This window comes from Leptodactylus fuscus, chromosome 2, assembly GCF_031893055.1.
Source record: "Leptodactylus fuscus isolate aLepFus1 chromosome 2, aLepFus1.hap2, whole genome shotgun sequence".
NCBI classification, from domain to species: domain Eukaryota; kingdom Metazoa; phylum Chordata; class Amphibia; order Anura; family Leptodactylidae; genus Leptodactylus; species Leptodactylus fuscus.
In genome coordinates, this window is record NC_134266.1 from 239,973,479 (window position 1) to 239,978,920 (window position 5,442).

A 5,442-nucleotide genomic window follows, 5' to 3' on the forward strand; every position below is an offset into this window, starting at 1 on the left:
TGCTGCATTTCCCTCCCTCGGCTTATATTCGAGTCAATAAGTTTTCCCAGTTTTTTGTGGTAAAATTAGGGGCCTCGGCTTATATTCGGGTCGGCATATACTCGAGATAACTTATCAGTAGTTATTGGATCTGTAATAAAGCTGTTAAAAAATCTGCCGGCGCTCTCCTTACCGCACTCCTGTGTCCCCGCTTCCGGGTCTTGGTAGGCAGACTGGAACCTCCACAGTTATGTGTGGGGATTGCCTGTCTCCTCCTGAACCGGAAGGAGGACTTCCAGTTTTGGCATAGCAGCAGGCCGGAGCCTATTTAAGGAGGGCTCTGGCTCTGGACCACCGCTGACTATTTAGTTGAATTTGTGTCCTAGTAGTAAGTGTACTTCTGTTATCTAATTTCCTGTGTTTCTGACCCTTTTTCCCTGACCTTTCCTTTGCCTCCTGATTTTGTACTGTTCCTGTTTATGCCCCCGGCTTGCCTCTAGACTTCTGCTTCCTGAACACCGTTTTGTACTTCGCTATTGCTCCTGTTACCTGTTACTCGGCCTGCCTGATGATCCCTTTGGATTTCCCACTGTACTGCAATGCCCTCTTGTTGACGACCTTTACTCTCTGTGGCCACCTGCTGACCACCCGTCTAAGCCTTCTGGATCCTTGGACCTACACTGCAACTCAAAACATCTTCTGGTAAGAGATCTCAGTGTCTGGATGTAAGCGAATTGCAATAGGAGCAATTCTCCAGTAGCTGCTGGTGAACCCTGGGGGGAGAAGCACAGTAGACAGTGAGCCCTAAGCTGAAACCCCCGCTGTCCCTTCCTGCTTACTGGTCCTATCCTAAGCAATAGGCGACAACTGTTCGACGAGCCCTACCTATATATGTTACAACATAGAACGCAGACAAGACAACAACAAAGCGAGTTCAGCTAGCCAAGGGCCCAGTAACTGTCGAGCAACGCAGTACAGAATCATAATCCAAGAGAATAGTCACAAGAGTAAGCCAGAGGTCAGCAATACAATAGTAGCAGAAAAGTAGCTTAGCAGGGACGAAGTCACAGGAGAGAGTTTCAATAGCCAAAAGCCTGTGTGGGCAGATAGCCTGTATATAGGAAGCCAAAGACCCACCCTAGACTTGATTGGAAAACAGGCTATCATTCACACAGGCAAGGCTAGAATTAACTATTTGATAATCAGAGAGAATTCCACACAGTGCAATCAAAAACTCTAAGAAAAGAATCAAAATGAGCCTGCCTCCTGTGCTGCAGCGTGTGTGTGGAGATTGGCGCAGAAACCCAAACAGGCAAAGACATTACACAGGTTAATAATAATAATAATAATAATAATAATAATAATAATAATACATTTTATTTATATAGCGCCAACATATTCCGCAGCACTGTACAATTTATAGGGTTCAGATACAGACATACATAACAAAGAACGTCATTTCACACAATGGGACTGAGGGCCCTGCTCAAAAGAGCTTACAATCTATGAGGTAGAGGGGGTGACACAAGAGGTAGCAGGGGCGGCATTGCTTATACAGTGTTCAGACAATTTTGTGCATTAGGTTAACTGATTTGTGGTGCGCTGTGTGTTTGAAGTTTTCCGACCTGTACTGCTCCGCCCAGCAGTGCAGCCAAGTCCATCCCCTGCACCTGGGGCTGTGGTGAACACCATTGTGGGGTTGGAGTTGTTGCGGCCTAGGAGTGTTGAAAACACAGCATCATGTTGACCAATTAAATCAGTGTATCTAGTCCTGGTTCTCACTTTGACTCTGAGCTGCATCTGTTATCCTAACATTAAGTCACTTAAAAAATATCTCTTTAGGAAATTTTGGTAATGTTACTGTCCAATGTTCCATCTATTCTTCAAAAACCCTTGAGCTTTCACTCCAGTAACCTTTTTGATTGACACTTCCTGTTCTGTAGAGATCACTTTTCATCAGTCAATTAATTTTCTTTACAGGCACGATTACAATGATTACGGGATGTCTCATATACATAGATATCACAAGATTCTCCATTCTGAATAAGTGATAGTCATAGCTCCACGTCACAATGACTTCTGCACAGATCACATAGCATGCCCATAACACTATATGGTCTTTTGCATATCTCTGAATGCTGTTGACAGCACTACAGGCAAGATGGCTCCTATTATCATATACAGTAAACAGCATCCGGTTTTTATTAGTAAAGGTGGATGATATATTCCTTTTAATGATCCAGCAATATGTTAATGGAGTAAAGTTGAGATTAGGAAATTATTAATAAAAATATAAAGGATCCCATTGTATCTTCATCTACAGGAGACACCAGCTTTACGATCCGCTCTGTAATGACTGTAGTAGCTAGAAAGTAAACTAGAACGTTATTCCACCCATTGATTTACAATAATCATTCTATCCATAAAACAATGTAAATATGTCCTAATTCACATGAAACTATTCAGATTGCATTCATTATCGAAATCTCATGAGAGTAATATACTGAGTGCCGAAATCCAGATGGCTTGTTGAAAAAAAAGGAAAAAGATCTCCCTGGGACAAACAAATAATAGAACATCTGCCAAATCCATCTATACCTAAATGTTTGTTTTATGTTTCAATGGGGAGCCCTATTTATCACCCTATTTTGGAACACAATTAGGTCTGACACATCCAGTGAGGCGGAATATACAGATGAGGATGTTCTGAAATATCAATGATTAAAGGAAGAAAAGACGTCATAATTAAATCTGTGGGAAAAGGGATAAACATACTGTAGTCATGAAGGTAAAGCCTCAGTAAGAGAGAAATGCTGCACAGTGGCCCTACAGAATCCTCTACAGAACCTTTAATAAACCTTTTCCTTTATGGCTAAGGCCCCACACAGCCAAGAAACATTCTGGAAATGCATCACATTGTTTCCATAGTGCTTTACACATAGAGCCCGCTCGCGGAAAAAAGAAGCGACCTGCCCCTTCTTCAGATGGACATCCGCCTCGTGTCACCTCTCTCCGAAGCGGAATGCCGTGACTGGATGCCGGTGGCTAGCCTTTTTTTGGATCGGAATCTGACAAGGTTTCCACGTCAAAGTCTGGTCCAAAAAACCCACGTGTGAACTTACCCTAAGGGTCAGTGCAGACGGAGTTTTTTGGCGCTGATTTTGATGCTAAATCCGTCTCAAAGATAGAGTTCTATTGGGAGGCTTTTCTTGGAGGCTGATTTTGAGGCGGATTCAGCGTCAAAATCAGCGCCCAAAACTCCATGTGCCCTGACCCTAAAACTAAAAATATCTAAGTGTCAAAACAGAAGAGAGATAAGAAGGTAACAACACTACTCCCACACACTGAAGTACCTTATAAAAATTCAAGCTATGCCCCCCAAAAATAAGACAAAATATAAAGAATAAATTCCCCTTAGACTGAAGACACACACTGAGTTCTTTTTTTTTTTTTTTTTTTTATTACAATAGTTTTTATTGTTAACAAAAAAATACAGAACATGTCCAACAATAGACGTAAAAAGTGAAAAATGTGCAAAAATAAATTGGAAGTTGTTTATTCTCTCATCTCGCCATCTTCTTCCTCCTCTTCTACACCACGTATATACAATACATTGTTACATCTTATCAAAACTTCTCCAAGATGTCCAGACAATGCACCATCAATATACTCTTCAGTGTTTGCGAGCTGCATATTCATGTAGCCATCCACAGGCACCAGGTAGCCCTTGTACTCCATCCCCCACTTCAGCTTGACCATGACTGGCTTACCGGTGAGGCCGTTCAGGAAGGGTTTGGGGTTTAATGGCAAACTCATGATGCCAATGAAGGCGCCGCCGATCTATTGACCAACTGCGCGTACGGTAGAAAAAAAATTCCTCCTCGGAGCGCTCGGTTGAACACACCGCCGGAGTGAGCAGGAAATGGCTGACACACTGAGTTCTTGTTGAAGATGTGCTGCATTTTCCTGAACAAAATTTAAGTCCTTTTGAATCTATTCCTGGCTTGGTCTCAGAAAAAGTCAGCAAAGTTTGCACCAAAAAAGCAACAAAATCTTAGTGGGGGTCTTCAAGACCGCCATACTGCACTGCTGGGAGTTACCTGATTTATAACAGAAAAATTGTGTAAATGATTACAATTGTGGCAAGGCTGATGTCCCTGCCTATTGCACATCCTTACCATGTCCCCTTTTTGGAAATTGGCAAGGGTAGCATTAAAAACTTTTCAATTTTAAACACATGACTTTCACTAAGGGTAAGTTCACACAGGGTTTTTTGGTCCGGAACCTGAGGCAGAGGCCGCCTCAGGTTCCGGACCAAAATATGGGTAGCTACAACTGGATGCCAGGGCAGTGCATTGGCATCCAGTCATGCACTCCGCTCTGGAAAAGGCCCAAATGAATGGGCCTAGTTGGGAGGAGGGAGTGTCTTCAGGCGGATGTTGCGAGGCGAATCCACCTGAAAGAATGAGCATCTTGCTTCTTTTTCCAGGAGCCAGACCAAACGGTTCCTGGAAAGAAGACCTGACCAGATCCCATTGATTTTAATGGGAGCCGTCTTTTCGTCAAAATTTTGAGGCGAATATGGCCTCAAAATCCTGACCAAAAAACCCTGTGTGAACTTACCCTAAAAGTTAATATTCTAAGATTAGGAAATACCAATTTTTTTTAATTTTCCATGAAAACCCCCCCACTAAAAACTGAAATATAAATGTTATGTTATAAAAACCAGTGGGTTGTCTAGAAATTTTGATTATTTAATGCTGCAAAAAAAGTAAAAAAAATAATTTGACTGCAGCATCACCTGTCCATGTCAAGAGTGACCATGAAATATATGAACTGGTAGAGGACACACGAATTGTCAAAAAAGGAGCAGCAGGGGATTGGTATGTATTTGCAACATTTTTTTTATTTTAAATTGCTGGACAACCTCCTTTCATTCATATAGTCCAGACCTCAAATTAATGCAATGTCTTATATACTCAACATAGTCCCAAAATGTGCTTTATCCACAATTCAGAGCTCTTAAACACAATTAGTTGGTTGGAACCATCAGAAACAATGAGTGCTTATGTAAGACTTCAAGACAAGTCACTACTCCCACTACTACCTGTCACATTTGACAATTTAATGTAATTCCTCAGGATCCTGAAATAAACATTTATGGCATATAAATTGTATATCTTATAGATTTCTATCAAGAATTGGATGGGTCTCAGTTCCATGTTACCTGGGAGGGTCAGCATTGCATGGGAAAAGAGTTGAGTCTGTATCTCCCATATAGAGTTTTGTGGAGAAGGGCTGCGTATATAAGGCCAACTCTCAACAAGGCACGAGGATTGATTATTGCAGGAATGATCCTTTAAATACAAAGTAGCATAGCTGATACAGACCCATTAACGGGGTATCCCCATGTTGCATACTCACCAGTCTTCACTGCTGTAAAATCCGTGTAGCTCCGCCCAC

General features: G+C 41.9%; 1 pseudogene; it reads right to left on the bottom strand.

Moving 5' to 3' along the window:
• Positions 1 to 3,476: 3,476 nt before the first annotated feature.
• Positions 3,477 to 3,900, bottom strand: LOC142193916 (small nuclear ribonucleoprotein F pseudogene; annotated as a pseudogene).
• Positions 3,901 to 5,442: the final 1,542 nt, after the last annotated feature.